We start from the raw sequence: 16,543 nt of genomic DNA on the forward strand, positions 1-16,543 counted from the left end.
CAAGCCATTCCTTTCACACTCATCACCATTGGGGGGGGGGGAGGGGGGGGACATTATGTCTCACCATTCACTGCAACTCACTAAGCCACTTCCAAAGGTGCACATGAACCTGTCCAAGAAGGCAAAGGCCAGAATTTTGCTGACGCTCAGAGTGTGGGTTTGGAGATGGGACCGCTGTCAAAATCACAAAGATTGACAGCTGGTAGGAAACCTGCTGTCAACCCACCTTCATGTGAGTCTCCCAGGTGTCAGGTCTGTCAGCGCAGAACTGACCCGACACCAAGCGGCGGGGGAGACATTTCTGGTTTAAATGGCTTGTTAACAGCCAATTTAAGAGTCTTTTGAGGCTTACTTGTAATTTTACCTTCTCCCCCACTGGTTACCCGCTGCTCAGGGAACACGCCAGCTCAACCTGGCGTGTTGTGAGTCTGGTCTGATGTTTGTGAAAAGATGACCGTTGCAGAAGTGGTGTAAAGGATTCCATGTTGCAGATGGTGAGCTTCAGAGCAAAGAAAATGTTGGTTACTGCATTTTTAATACATATAGAGATTTCTTTAGCTTACAAGTTTTTAGATCCAACTGTATGTCCAGTGCTACCTCATTGGAAGAACCTCTCTCACCAGTGACAGATCGCTTCTGTCATCTCACCTGCAGCTGCCATCTATTCCAGCAACATCGGAGCCAATGAAACAATCAGACCATGGTCCTCCGAATCCTTCTACAATCATCCCCAACACCAAAATCACCAACCTCATCACCAACCTTCTCCACCATCACCTGATGCTGCACTGGACACAGGGCATCAGTCCCTGACAAAATTGCTGGCCGGGAGGCCAGCGATGGCAACACCATGGCCAGACTTTCTTCACTTGATGCTGTAAACCCTGGCTGCCACATGATGCGCCAGGTTGACACCATCCCACACCAGCACCGTGAAGCATCCTTTTAATGTCCAAGCCATTCCATGCACACACATCACTATAGCGGGGCGGTGGCGGGGTAGGGGGTGCAGTTATGACTGAACAATCACTGGAACTCAGTACCACACTTCTCAATGTGTGCTCAGATCTGTCCAATAAGAGGCATTTTTTGAAGAAGAGATTTCACTGTATGACAACACATTACCAGAAACTTCACATGGACATTGGCTAAACCTCTCAAGTGCCCACCCTTGTGTGTTGTTAGTTGGTATGCTTGCAGTAGGATGAGGGTGAGTGTTAGGAGTGACTAGTGAGATGGGGAAGTGATAAAGTAGATAGAGAGGGTTGGGTGGAGGTGCAAGGTAAGTTGGTGTCCTGGTGAGGTCTCTTCCGTCCTTGGAAGGGAAGGGATCCTCCCTCCATACTGTGACTCCCTCCATAAGCATATGGAGGGAGTCATTGGAGAGCCTGGGTGCAAGCGTTCACCTTTGTGCAGTGGTTGTCAGTGTTTTCAGCACCTCAATGCTGTCAAACACTGAAAAATCAACTGTCAAAATAAAATTGTGCATGGTCCCTTTAAGGAAACCGGCAGATGACGTATCATCAAATGACATCATCAAACTTGCTTCCCGTTAATTGGCCGGTAAGCCTGCAGGGCGAGCTTAACAAGGCCAATCAAGGGAAAATCACATCTGCAGAGCGGAGGCAGTTGGGGGCGGGACTGGAACCCGGAAACCAGCTGACCCGCCCCATCCTGACACCACTGAGAATATCGCGGCCAAAGTATTCAAAATAAAGATTTCAATATTTGACAGCACATTACCAGGAACTTCACATGGACATTGGCTAAAACACACAAGTGCCTACCCTTGTGTGTTGTTAATTGGTATGATTAGGCTAGGATGAGGGTGAGTGTGAGGGGTGGCTAGTGAGATGGGGAAGTGATAATGTAGATAGAGAGGGATGGTTGGAGGTGCAAGGTAAGTTGGTGTAAGGATGTGCAGAAGTAGGGTAGGGAAGGCAGAGTGATGGGGATGTGATGAGAGGCACAGCAGGATGGATGAGGTTGAGTGTGGCTTGGCAGTAATGTTTCGTGATCTAGTGAGATCATTGAAAGGTTTGTACCACTGCAACCAGGGACTCCTGACGACATCCCTGCTTGTGCCCTCCTGTGCAATGTGCAACCAGGCTGCGTTGGTTTCCTGGGGAGGTGTCTTGCGCCCATTGGAAGGGAAGAGAACCTCCCTGCGTGCTGTGGCTCCCTCCATAAGCATATGGAGGGAGTCATGGGAGAGCTTGGGTGCAGCCGTGCACCTTTGTGCAGTGATTGTCAGTGTTTGCAGCACCTCAATGTTGCAGAACACTGAGAGCAGAACTGTCAAAATCAATTTGGACATGGCCCCTTTAAGGAAACCGGCTGATGACGCAACATCAAATGATGTCAACTGACCCGCTTCCTAATAATTGGCCGGGAACCTCGCTGGGCGGGCTTAAGAAGACCTATTAATGTAAAATTTTGTTGGAGGCCGGGATCGGGACAGATGCCAGGACCCCACACGCCACGGACGTCGCCCGCCACGGACCCGTCGAGGTTGTAAAAATCCAGTCCGTTAACTCTGTTTCTCTCCCCACAGATGCTACCCGACCTGCTGAGTATTTCTAGCATTTCCTGTTTTTATTCCTGAAATTCTCTACCTAGTTTCCTCCTTCCTTGCCACTTCCCTTTTTTTCAAAATCTTCCTCTTCAACTATATCTCTAGTTCCCTGACCCAGCCTCTCCATTCCCCACCCCTTTCCCCATGCTAAATGTCCAAAGTGCTCTGTAACATCTTGCTACATATGAGCAGCACTACATGAATGCAAGTTGTTGTTGGTAAAGGTAAAGGTGAGTTGCTTTACAATCACCTGATGCACCACATGACAACTGGGCATAGAGTGACATCAGCAGGAGCCTTGGAGAACTTCAAAGAGACACTTCTTTGGGAATAGGGAATGAAACAGGAGGACCTAAAGTGCGGAAGAATATTTTTAAACTGGGTGTAAAAGAATGAATTCAGTAAAAAAAAAGTACTATAGACCCCACTGCTTATAGCGACGACTTGGTGTCAACGCGATTTGCCCACTATACGTGGTGGACGCTGTAACCAAGAAAGCCACAGATGTCACAGAGGTTTCCCAGATTAAACTACCTGTATGTTCCATTTATCAACCTCGTTATTCCTCAACACTAAACATTTACCTCAAATATGAGGGAAAAAACAACTCAGATAATCTGAAGCAATTATAACATTTTTGAGAAGGATAAGAAAAAGAAAGTACAATGAAAAGAAGTTCCAGTTTAAACATCTAAGAAAAAAGATTCAAAATATATGAGGGAGAAACTGTGATCTGATTTTAGATACAAAATGATTTCAATCATCTGAATTTTGCGTCACTTCAGACTACTTGCAGTCAGACTCCATACCTTGAAGATAATGGTGGTGTCCATGTGCTTGTTGTAATCCTTTCTGCACCTGAATAGCATCATATTACTGGTAATTTGCTCCACTATGTTTTGCAGCTTTCTGCAGTCAACATCTACAAAGTAGCTCCTGTTAAGTTGTGCAATTGAGTGGCAAATAAATTCCAAACCAGCACATTTGAAAACCCACCAGTGATTTTGTGGTTCTCGGGCAGATGTCTCCAAATATTTGTGTCTTGGGGATCCCCTACCAATACTGATACCTCCCCAGATAGCCCCTATCTAGCTTCTAAAAGTCAGTGTCAGCTATGGGATCAGAAATAATTTGCAAGTAAGGTAGCAAATCTGATGACGTATGAACAGAAATCTGGTGATCTAATGGGTTTCCCAAGATCCCTTCACAGACACCTGGAGACACCAGTTTGAAAACCTATGCTCTAGGAGGTTATCGTCTTAGTGGTGTTCAAGTTCCCTGGCAATCCAGTGGGCCAATTCATCAGTGGTCATTGGCCACCTGGGGAGGTTCTCCCCGACTGTGCACCATTGTTTGCTAATGGATTTCGGATTTGCATAATATCAAAAGAAAAACAACTAGCAGGGAGCTGAGCTCAAAATGTAACTTTTATCCAAACATTCAACTCTAAACAGTGCTTTGCTCTGTTCTAATAATGGGTTGACGAGTTCCTGGGGGAAGAATTGGGTTGGTTTGCGCCTCTCGTTAGCGCCCCTGGGTCATCGGCGTGCACAGCGCCCGGCCTAAAACTTCCCTTGCGCCCCCTGACCTATCGCCAGACAATATGTCCGACAGGATCAGGGGGGTGTTTTTGCAGCAGTGGTGGCACTACTTAAAGGGCAGGTGTTGGGCGGCCATTTTAATTTTGGCCAACTGCCAGCACCTGCCCCCTTTCACTTTTGTATGCGGGGTGCCGGCTGCGATCGCTCAGCCCGGTGCTCCTCTTGAGTGCTGGGCTGTTTCCAAGGCACCCCGCTCCCCAGTGGTCCGGCAGGGCCCCGGTGCGCGCAGTTCTAGGCCCCTCCCCTTTAATCAGGGGAGGAGGCTTGCAATGATGTGGCACTATGTGCCGTCGCGCGTGGCAGCACATAGCGCCGTGAAATTCAGTAATAGTGCCCCAAGCAGGAGGGGGAGCGCCTTCCAGTAGCACCCCACCTCCGTCAGTTACGGCGGAGGGACGCTAACTTTTTCAACGTTAGCGCCCCAAAATGGGCACCACCCAATCTTTTCCCCCATATTTTGTACAATTCCAACTTCATTTTTCAAATATCCTTTGGCCACATCATTGGGGTGATTTTGCGATCCTGCGCTTCCTGACGGGAAAGCTCCTCACTGGGGGGTGAGGGATCAACGTTAGCGCCCTAAAATGGGCGCCACCCAATCCGAGGGATCATAGAATCCCCCCTTACATGCAAAGATATGCTATCCTCACAGGCTTTCCCCTTACTTTCAGGAATATCACACTGACTAGGTGCTACCTGATTGTTTCTATAAGGCCTCAAACTGTTTCCTCTCATGGGATTTTCTAATTGCCCCCGCTTTAAACAATACTGAACCAATTTTGGTCTCTCTACTGCCCCATTTCTCGGCTGGGAATGCGGACGGTAAGAAAGAATGAAAGAAAGACTTGCATTTATATAGCGCCTTTCATGACCTCAGGACGTCCCAAAACACTTTACGTGTAGTCACTGTTGTAATGCAGAAAACGTGGCAGCTAATTTACACACTGCAAGCTCCCACAAACAGCAATGTGATAATGACCAGATAATCTGTCTTAGTGAAATAACAGCAGAAAATGTTGGAAACACTCAGCTGGTCGGAGTCATCGACCTGAAAAGTTAACTCTGTTTTTCCTTCTCCACGATGCTGCCTGTTTTCAGCATTTTCTGCTGTTATTTCAGATATCTGCCATCCGCAGTATTTTGCTATTGTATCTGTTTTAGTGATGTTGGTTGAGGGATAAATATTGGCCAGGATACCAGGGAGAACTCCCCTGCTCTTCTTTGAAATAGCGCCGTAGGATCTTTTACATCCACCGGAGAGGGCAGATAGAGCCTTGGTGGTTAGCGTCTCATCCGAAAGACGGCACCTCTGACAGTGCTGCACTCATTCAGTACTGCATTGGAATGTCAGCCCAGATTTTGTGTTCATGTCTCATGGAGTGGGACTTGAACCCACAAACTGCTGGCTCAGAGGTGAGAGCGCTACCCACTGAGCCACAGCTGACACCTACAGAGAGACCAAAATCAATGTGAAGCACTTACTGCTCCCTTCTTGCCAATCTTCAGCCAGCCACAGGCCCCACGCACTGGGACACTGCTTAAAATGGCCAAACCATCGTCTGGAGGCCGCTCCTATACAACTATAGTGCAGTGTTGAATGCTATTCCTGAGTCTACACAAAAAATCTTCCTGCTCTCTGCCAGACCTTTGGTGCCACATCACCCCCGCCCGGCGCGCCCCCCTCACAGCCCCCCCGCACCCTCCCCCCACCCATTCACCTGGCCCTGTTCTTTAAATCGCAACTGTTCGCTCAGCTCCACAGACGATCCATCAGATTTCCCGCCACCTCCCCGATTGACAGGCTGTCCTTCAGCACTCGTTTAGCAGTGACAGCTCGCCTCATTTTAATGAGGCCCGACTATAAAAATGGTCTGGGCCTCCGGGGAACTTTATCAGATGGGCAACGGATTGGCTCTGCCTATTGCCAACCTGCTAAAAGGGGTCGCATGAAAATTGACTCCAACAGTTTGTTTTTTGAGTTACTGGGCCTTTCTAGATTTTGAATATCTGACCGTTCAAATTCAAAACGGAACAATCATCAAATAAAAATATAAACCAATCACACAGCATTTGTTTAAGTTTGAATTATTTTTCTCCAGACTATAACGAATGAAATCTTCAACATGGAATGAGTTGGGCATAAGCATCTGAACTGCAGTCAGTTATTTAAAAATTGCTGATCTTGTGTGAGTGGAGTTAAAGGGACAGCAACTAACCAAAATTAAACAAAAATACCTTGGGGGTGAATTCCCACGGGGATTCCCCCACTCGCCTTCCATTTACGCTGTTTTTCCGGGGTTTCAGCAGCTCTTCTGCCGAAGTTATGATGGATGAGCGGGAGAATCCCCGTGGAAATTCATCACCCCCATCTTTGTCACAGAGATCTTAGATTGCTTGGGTCGACAGCAGAAGGCAAGGCAAGGCATGCCAAGGAGGATTCTTAGGATAGAGACTGAGATATAAGAGGTAACCAGTCCAATATCTGAGGACTTGTTTTAAGGCAGGACAGAGAAGGGGGAAATTTAGCTTAATGGCCTGTAATTTCCGATAGGAGGCATCCGCACGCAGGAAGCCTCCTATCGGGAAAAAATCTACACCCTTACCTGAGGGTTCCCGAGGACCGGACACTTCCGATCCTGGGCCTGTCCACAGTCAAAATGCAGAGGGCCCATGTATCCCAGGGACGCAAGCAGTTCGCAAACGTCCCTGGGAGCACGTGGACCAGGCGAGCCAATGAAAGAAGGGAATCACACTTCATACTTTTGACAGATAGACCTGTCAAAAGTATGAATGAGGATCACTGAAAACAGACACTAAAACATTCAATACATTTTTTTTTAAATCACGTTTTTAAAATGTGTTAAAATTACATTAAATTAAATATTTTAAACAAAAATTTAATTTTTTGAAAAAAATAATTGAAGCTTTTTACGGGGCTGAAAATAAACACCTTTTTTTAAAGTATTTTAAAATTATAAATGAGTGAAAAAAATTTTTTTTTTTTTACTTTTTTAGAACTCTTATGCTGGTAAAAGCAGGCCTTACGCCTGTTTTTACCAGGCGTAAGATTTCTAAGGGTTTTCAGCGGGTGGAGATTCTGCAGAAAGCCGAACTCTCCACCCACATAGGCCCTTCTCCGGGGCAGGCGTCCGATCTGTCAAGAGCGTTCTTGACAGATCGGAAATGCCGGTTTTCAGCGCATGCATTTCGCATGCCTGAAGCCGGCATTTCCAATGTCCCTATGGGTGTGTGTATACAGCTCATACACACCCGTAGGCATCGGAAAATATGGGCCATTTAGATTATTTTTTCTATTTTGACCAAATCCTACAACAATTCTTAAAAAGGGCACAGGTCTTTTTTGTTGGACAAAAAAAAACTAAAAATGTGGGCCGTATTCTATTCAGCATTATGCTACTTATCAGTAATGGACTTTTTAAATGGTTAAACTCATAAAAATCAGAAATTTGCCAGTTGAACTACTGGTGCAGAGTGAAACAAAATATCAAATGACACAAGCATACAGCTTTCAGTCAGTTATCCTGAATTTTATTCTGGCGATGACGACATAAAAGAGGGCCAGAGTATTTCTGTTCCTTTTGGTATGGTTGTCAATTCATCAGCAAAAATGACGAAAGATTTCATTTCCTGCATCATGATGCAATAAGACCCCAAAACGTAAATATTTTTAGCCTTTTCCTTTAGCCTGTATTACTTTTCCCTTTAAACATAAAAATCGGACAGGTTTATCCCTCGCCCCCACCCCGGCACCAACCTCTCTCACACCGCGAGTGCATGGTGTTAACCTGAGAAACCCAGGTTTAAACTGTGAGTATGTGTATTTTCTGTTGTTGACAATTGTGGCATTGTTCTGCAATCATTGTTACAGGAGCTTCCAAACACTTATTTTACTAATGGTTTCCTGGGAGTTGCTCTTTAACCTCAAATGTGTTCACTACTAGAATTACTCTGTATTACTGAAGAGAAGAAAATAGCAAAATGACTTAGTCAATAATGTGTCCTTAACAGGGGATTGAAGCTCTCGTGGAAATCTTGCATCCTTGGATCGTGTGAGTGAAAAATGAGTTGGTGCAGTGTTTTTCCATGATTAAAATTTTGAAAGTCCATCTTGATTACCAGCTTGTTATCAGTCCCTTAGTCAGAGAAGATGCCGGTCCTTAATCCACCTTGGCTGAAGGAAGTCAGACTTCTGGAGCCAGCAGCTCTTCATTACAGTCCTAAAATAAATAGCAATTTCAAGGCTCAGCGTAGGAAATCATTTTTAGCCCATGCAGATTTTCTGTGTTTTGGCATTGAAGGGTTTTCTAGTACTGGATCATTAACAGCAGGTCCTTAGGTAACAAGACACATCTGCCACAAAGTATGAAGGAACAAAGAACTTGGGCTGTATCACATCCTTAGGATGTGTCAAAGCACTTCATGTCCAATGAATTACTTTTGATGTACCGTTAATGTTGTTATGTAAGCAAACACGGCAGTCAACTTGTACATAGCAAGATTCCGAAAACAACAACTGAGCTGAATAGCCAATTAAGCAGTTTTTGGTGGTGTTGGTTGAGGAATGAATGTTGGCCCGGACACAAGGAGATCTCTTGCTCTTCTTTGAACAGTGTCATGGGATCTTCTACACCCACCTGAGCTGGCGGACAAGGCTTCAGTTTAGCATCTCATCCAAAAGACAGTGAGGGTGAATTTCAACTTCGAAGGGTGCAGAAAATGGGCAGTAGCTCGTCGGCCGCCCGTTATACACCCCCACCCATCCCGGAAAATCGGCTGATCCACTACCTTTGCCTTCGCCAAAGTTGAATTTCACCCCCGGCTCCTCCAATAGCGCAGCACCTCCTCAGTACTGCACTGAAGTGACAGCCTAGACTGTGCCTGGTGTCATCCGCAGCTCAGTTGCCTCTGAGTCAGAAGGTTGTGGCTTCAAGTCTCACTCCAGAGACTTGAGCACAAAAATCAAGCCTGACACTCCAGTGCAGTGCTGAGGAAGGTGCCGTCTTTCGGAGAAGGCGTTAAACCAAGGCCCCGCCTGCTCTTTCAGGTGGACGTAAAAGATCCCATGGTACTATTCGAAGAAGAGCAGGGGAGCTATCCCTGCTGTCCTGGCCAATGTTTGTCCCTCAATCAAAAAAATAAAATATTACTGCAACAGATTATCTGGTCATTATCACATTGCCGTTTAAGAGCTTGCTGTGCACATATTGGGTGCTGCGATTCCTAAATTACAACAGTACTTCATTGGCTGTAAAGCACTTTGGGACGTCCTGAGGTCATGAAAAGCGCTATATAAATGCAAGTCTTTCTTTCTTTCTCTCAAGTCCTAGGGTGGGTCTTTGACATACAAGATTCTGAATCAGAGGTGACACTGCGACCAACTGAGCCAACCTGACACACAAAAACTGACCGGAATCAGACCAGGGCTGTAGTATGTACTGAAAGCAAAAGATAGATTAATACTTAATGCCCGACTCTTTTTACAGATTGGGTGGGATCTGATCGGGGGCCTGCAGTCACAGGGACAGGGTTTGGATCGGGTCAGTGGGCCCATAGTCACAGGGGTAGGGAGGAGCACTCCTGCTTCTCCCGTCTACATTTTCAGGTAAGTTACCCTCTTTGTTGCAGGCAATCCCTAGGGCTGGTTTCCCTGAGTGCAGCCCACAATGACGCAGAACAAACCAGTCTTGAAGAAGGGACCTCGAGCAAGTGTTAGGCCCTTTATTTGCATATGCAAAGGGACGAACGCCTCCTTCAAGTTTGCAAAAAGGACGCCTCTGATTTGTCCTTACCCAATATGATGAGCGGCAGACTTCCAGCCAGAAGTGTGCGTGCGCTTTCTGCCCGCCATTTTGGGGCCTTAGGTGTCCCCGCGGTGCCCAAAAAATGGGCACTGCACAATGCAATTCCTAAGCTCAGATCTTAATATATAAACAGCCATGTATTAGACTTTTTTTTTAAAAGAAAGACTTGCATTTATATAGCGTCCTTCACGACCACCAGACGTCCCAAAGTGCTTTAAAGCCAATGAAGTACTTTTTGAAGTGTAGTCACTGTTGTAATGTAGGAAACGGGGCAGCTAATTTGCACACAGCAAGCTCCCACAAACAGCAATGTGATAATGACCAGATTATCTGTTTTAGTGATGTTAATTGAGGGATAAGTATTGGCCAGGACACCGGGGATAACTCCCCTGCTCTTCTTCGAAATAGCGCCATGGGAGCTTTTACGTCCATCTGAGAGAGCAGACGGGGCCTCGGTTTAACGTCTCATCCCAAAGACAGTAATTTTGGTTGGAGGTAAAGTGTCATCCTACAGAAAGCTTTGGTGTGGTAAAAGTGATGATAAATGCAGGTTTGGTTACTTGTGCTCAATTTCCTTATTCATCTTTTTTTATGTTGACAATATGACCTGCTGCGATGTGCTTAACTTACTCCTAATGTGCCCTGTGCTCTTTTGGAAGAAAGCAAACCGAAGAACGGGAGACAAGCGCGCCTGAACTAAAACCTAGATAAGCAGACGCCTGCGAGGTCATTGTTGTCATTTGATTCTGAGTCTTGTGTGTCTATTGTTCTATTTCCATGTTGGGTTTTCTTTTTTTTCTCTTTGTGGTCTGAGGCACAAGTAAAAGGTTCTGAGGTGTAACCAAACTGTAATTTAGAATACATTACACTGCACTATTCGATAACTGGAGCAACATGCCCTTGTTGTCAGTTAAACTATATTAAGGAGGTCAGAGGTCAAAAACATTGTGTCAGGAGACTTTTCCCTGGATAATTGTGCCATCAAATTTAAGAGGAAATTGTGGAATGTTACAAATCATGCATAAAATAAAAAGGCTTATGAATAAAATTCTCATAGAACACTATTAATTATGTCCCGAGAACTAATGTATTACACTCTGTGTCATACCAGTAACTCAAATCCTGATTACAGTAATATCCCGTATCTGGTTTATAGGAATGTACAGAGATTAGTGGGGTAGAAAGTGCTATGCATTGCGCATGTTTTTTGGGTGTATAACGGATGCAAAGCATACTAAATTAGCAGTGGAGCAGTCTGCAACCACTCTGTGCAGGTATTAGTCCCATCGCTAAATCTTCTAACACTGCGGAAGCCTAAAACTGGCATTAGGTCCCTTAAATATGTAAATTAGGGGCCCAATGTCAGTTGAAGGACCCCCTTCCAGATCCAGATCCAGTGGGGCAGGTGTTGGACCTGCCCAGCTCAGGATTCTTCAGCAGCCCATACAGCCGCCAATGATTAACCTAAGTTAATTCTTTTCTTCTTTAAAAAAAAAAGCTCTAATTCCCCCCTGCTCCCAGGACTTACCTGAGGGCCACTGCCAGTGAGGCAGGTGGCCGGGCATTGATCTCTTCACTCGGGCGTGCTGCCTGTGGAGTCGGAACCAGCGCTGGCAGCTGGCACTGATTTGGAAATTGATCCTCGGGCCTCGTAAAAGATGTCTTTAAAATTAATACAGAGCTGGAAATATCTTCAAAACGTTAACTACTTCTCTTCGATGTATATATTTATTAGATTATATCGTCTGTGTGGTTGTGAAGGGTCAATAAACATGATTATTTTTACAAGAGAAATAGTGATATCCAATATAAGTGTCCTAAGTTGAAGCAATTTTGTAAATAGATCTAAAAAGGACTCATTGCTAAGGTGCCCTGGCTATCTTTATGTGCATCATTGCACCCATGGGTGGTGGAGGAAGGTCTTCTCATCAGTCCTCACTCCCATTCTAACACTGCGGTATACTGTAGCAACCTATCTCAGATCAGTAGCCGCCTTCTTTGTGCTGCTTGGCTGAAAATCCAACTCTCAGGTCCGAGAGAGAGTTCATTGCAAGCGGGTAAATTTAAATATGTCCTGAGAGCATGGGCAGGAGCATCCACATTCTCAAATCATTTCAGAAATCGGCTTGAGTTTAGAATGTACTCGCGATGTCTACCAGAACACTTGAGCACTTTTTGAATTAGACTTGACATCCCAGGTGACGTCAAGCCGAGATGGCCTCCTGCAGGCTGAAAGGAAACTTAGATCCAGGACAACAGCTTGGTGGCTGGGTGTGAGAACATACACTCATAAATCCCGGGTTCAATGCCCAACATCATTGGGTCGCAGAGTGGCAAATGGATATTGCTCCATATCTCCAATTGGTACTGTAAGGGGGGCATCTTTTAACTGGTTTATGGTAATTTACCTGGCCAGCAGCCTTTGCCTCTGAGCTCTGGCCAATTCCAACCTTTTACCTGGTTTACGGTAATTCACCTGGTCAGCAGCCTTTTGCTGCTGCACTCTAAACCAATTTACAAACAGCGATTTCGAATCGCTACCCCTCCTACACTTCTGAGTGGAGGAACTTATAATTAATGATATTAAAACAGACAAGTGGTTTAGATGAGAGAAAAATCAAGTTTTATTACCTAAATAAACTACAATCAAAAGAATAAACTATGCCACACGAACACAGTAATTCCAGTAAAACTATATAACAGGGGGTTGCAGACGGCGAAAACGAGGGATAAAATGGCTCCAATGTTACTTAAACAATCTTAGCAATTACCCTTAAATCACCACCCCTTAACTCTTGCTAGGTTGCCTTGCCGAGGAGTCAGAACACCCTGCTCACCTCTGGTCCCAGGAAGTAAAGAGGGAGAGATAGCTTCTCAGCAGCTATCTTATATAGCTGGTGAGCCCCCTGCCATTCTGCCTTGCAAGGGCTGTGTGCAAAATTCCCACCCAAAGGGTCCAATACACAAGAGAAAGCTGTGATTGGCTAACTCAGAGTGGTTGGACTGGGTTAATGTGTCTTCCGGAGCTCCCTGGGCTGAAACAAAAGGGAAATACAACTGCTCTATTGTCCAGAATGCTAGGTGATTTCAACACATTCAATGCTTAAACGGTTCCCATTCAAGATCCAAAAGTCTCTTCTGCAGTTTAGATGTATCCACTCGATATACAAACAAATGCTAATAGCATTCAATTGCTTTGTAAACAAAGCATTGTCCTGTGGTCATCTGGAACCACAATTGATTGACAGTCTTGAGTGCTTAGCAAACAAAGTTCCTTTGTTCATGCTGGCAGTTTCAAGCACTCGATCTTAGAGTCAACATTGTAGAACGTTTTGTAAACAGGCATCGATTGTCCTGCTGCAGGGGGGTGGGGACACCCCTTTGATTGGCAGCTCCATTGAACCTTACTTCCAGACACAGAAAGCTGCTTTCCAAGTCCTTTGTCTTCGGCCATGTGGTGTGACAGCCATTTTTATCCCTGGAAATTTAAAAGCACAACGCCCAGGGATTCTTTAATCAAAAAATTAATCTTCAGAACTGTAAATTATTGCGAATTCTTACAGTCCGCCCTTGGATACTTCCAGCTTGCTTGTAGTATCCTCTTGAAGAAATGAGCAATAATTTCTGACCCCTCACAAACAACCATCCCCTATATTTACCTAATAGCTATCTGCCACTGATCCCCTGAACCATCCTTTCCCCTAAAATTCGAGAAAACCGTGGTACGGTAGGCATCTTACAGATACATCAGTTTTACAATAAGGGGTCGCATACCCCTGCATCACTTATAAAATTATACAATGTAAACCAAATTTACAAACACCTTTTACATTATAACTTATTACGAAATGTAATCAAAATGATCCCAAGCACGGAGAGGGTCCTACGCCTCTGCTCAACTTGGAGTTGTCACAAAATGATCCCAAGCACGGAGAGGATCCTACGCCTCTGCTCAACTTGGGGCTGTAACACAAAATACAAAAAAACATTAAACATTTGAAACAACATGCTTAAATAAAACCCTGACCATCACGTGCCGATGATGGGTCACAAAATTCGAGTGGGTATTGCTCCTCCCACCCGGGCAGTAAAAGTACCTTCCACCCCCCTATGATTGTCTTAAACTTTAAAACAGGCAGAATGGATTTATAGACCAGCCTGCTCCGCCAGCCCCAAGCTGTTCCCTTGTCCTTTTGTGGAGGCGGGGTACCCCTCATGTATAAAATTACCTTGGCACAGACCGAGACCGGGGAGTATGGGATCATGACTCCCAGTCCCTCCCCCTCCCGTCTTCCCTCGACTGGCTGCAGAAAAATGATGGGTGCCTGTGTGGCGGCTCTCCCTAGCCCCACACAAACTTGGATCCCAGATCCGGCCACCCACTCATCCTCCCCAGCCACACTTACCCTCTTTGCCCGTGGGCCCCCGGGTGAGTTCCTCCCTCCCCCGAACGCACCCACGCAACTCTCGGGCCTCCCCCTCCTCTATACAATCTTTCCTGGACCATCACCACCCACCCCTGGGGAACGCATCCCTATGTGGCATCCCACCATGACTCCTCCCAGCGAGGTCTCCCGCCAGTGAACTTCGGTCAGGATAGTGCTGGGTTGGGGACCGTGCCCCACCCAGCTGGGGCCATCTCCTCCCCATAGGAGGAGTAGGCAAGTTCCTCTGGACCCTGTCCGGTTTTTCCTGAAGGTCACTGCGGGGTCTCCTGGATTCGTCCAGTGGCGAGGTGATCCCCAACATTCTGTATTCATATCTTCATTCGGTGCCCAGCTCGGGCTGGGCGAATGGGCCACTTCTTGGTCCAATCTCCTGCAAAACTTAAAAGGACATGCAGCCAGGTCTCACTGACCTGCTGCCTTAGGGGGAGACATGGTCGGGTCCCTTGACCTCAGTCCAAAATGCAAACATTTGGCACACATGTAAACTTAAACTCTTTAAACTTAAACTTAAGACTTTTGAAAACATTCTAAACTTAAAATACATCTTAAAAGCACACTACGATCAAAACGCAATCAATACAAAGCTATAATACAAATGCCGCCCGTCTCCGGGCAGCCAGGCTAATCTCTGGCCCCGTCGCAGATTGCTGCTGGCTGCAGCGAAGCTGGACTGCCTCCTGTATCTGGTCCCTCGCAGCTTATGGCTGTTGAGTGGGGGCCTCTGTTCTCTGGCTTCTCCCTGGCTCGGGAGACCGCCCTACTCCACTGTAAAGTGGGTGACCATGCTTTCTTAGGCTGGGGCACCCGCTGAGACCTTCTGAGGGGTGTCTCTATGGGGGAAACTTTGGCTGGCGGACCCTGAGCTTGGGTCATAGCCCCAGCTGGCTGGGAACCTTCTCCCCCATGTCCAAATAGCCCGCACTGTATAATGTACCTGGCAGCCTGCCGGTGCAAATCTCTCTCTGGGTTTGTCTGCTCTTCCCTGCCCACTCCTGTGCTGGGGGCAGGTATACTCTCACCACCCGCTGCTGGTGGCTGGAAATTTTCCACCCCATGTTTAAAACCTGGTGTCAGCTCCCTCCCTTTGTCTCCTGCAAGAGGGATTGCTATCCCTGCCCCCCCCCAGGGTCCCACATCATGGGGGGGACCACTCTAGAAGCGGGCTGGGAAGCTGGTCCCTTTAAACAGGCCACTGCACCTGCGTGAATCTGCTGTTCGGAAGACTGGGGGATTCCTGTCTCCAGACCAGCGCCTGCACATGCGCGGGCAGTTTCAGTGTATGAATGGGCAGCAGCCTGCTGATTTCTAATCCCAGGCTGCTGTTTCTTTGTTTCTGAGCCACCTAACTTGCTCAAATTTAAACTTTGGTTCGAATTTAAGCTTTTGCCAAAATTTAGGTCCCACTGGGGTGGGGAAGTGTCCCAATTTGTGGGCAGGACAACCTGTCCCTGGAAGCAAGCCACATTGCCTGTCTTTGTAGGCTATGAACTTGAACTTGCATGGACAGCAAACTCATGTTCCCTCACCCAGGTGGCTTTAAATGGGGAATTTTGGACCTGCCTTTCGTCTGGGGCCAAAACTATCCCCTGTGTGCCTCCCTTGTCCTGGATTTCTGCTACTGGACCTGCTCTACAGGGGTCCCAGAACTCTCCTTCCCTGTTCCCTGGCTTAAACAGCTTACTCTGAACATGAATGGCTCCTCCCCCCACACAAGCCACAGTGCTTGCCTGTGAACTCGAACTTGCTGTGGGCTGAGGATTCCTATTCTCAGGCTCACTCCTCACGGGCGGACTGTACCTCCGTTGTTGGAGGGGGTACACTGGTCCTGGTCCCCGCCTGCCTAACGGGACCTGCTGGTGTTCTCCTACCACCCCATTGTCCACCCCTCCTTGCTGCCAGAGCTCCTCAAGACTCGGAGCTGTGGGCTGCGGTCTTGGGGTCTCTAATTCCCAATCCAGCACCGTTCTGGGTGCTGCCTGTGGGGCGGTTTGATTTGGGCTGCCAGTAAAGTCCAGCTGACCTGCCTTCGGGCTGATCAGACAAATCATCCCCCTTGCTACCTTTAAAGCCATGTTAAGGCTTTCTATCTCTGCCCTA

The 16,543-nt window shown here is 46.7% G+C and overlaps 1 long non-coding RNA gene across 1 annotated transcript in view; it reads right to left on the reverse strand.

Annotated features, from left to right (window-relative positions):
* LOC147103212 (uncharacterized) overlaps positions 1-6,872 on the reverse strand; it is a 47,014-nt gene extending 40,142 nt beyond the window's left edge. The window contains exon 1 of the long non-coding RNA XR_015072992.1: positions 6,780-6,872. This is a non-coding gene — a long non-coding RNA (uncharacterized LOC147103212). The remainder of the gene's footprint in view (positions 1-6,779) is intronic.
* Positions 6,873-16,543: the final 9,671 nt, after the last annotated feature.

Source organism: Somniosus microcephalus, chromosome 20, assembly GCF_052327205.1.
Source record: "Somniosus microcephalus isolate GS21.2 chromosome 20, FLI_Smic_1.0, whole genome shotgun sequence".
Taxonomy (NCBI): Eukaryota; Metazoa; Chordata; class Chondrichthyes; order Squaliformes; family Somniosidae; genus Somniosus; species Somniosus microcephalus.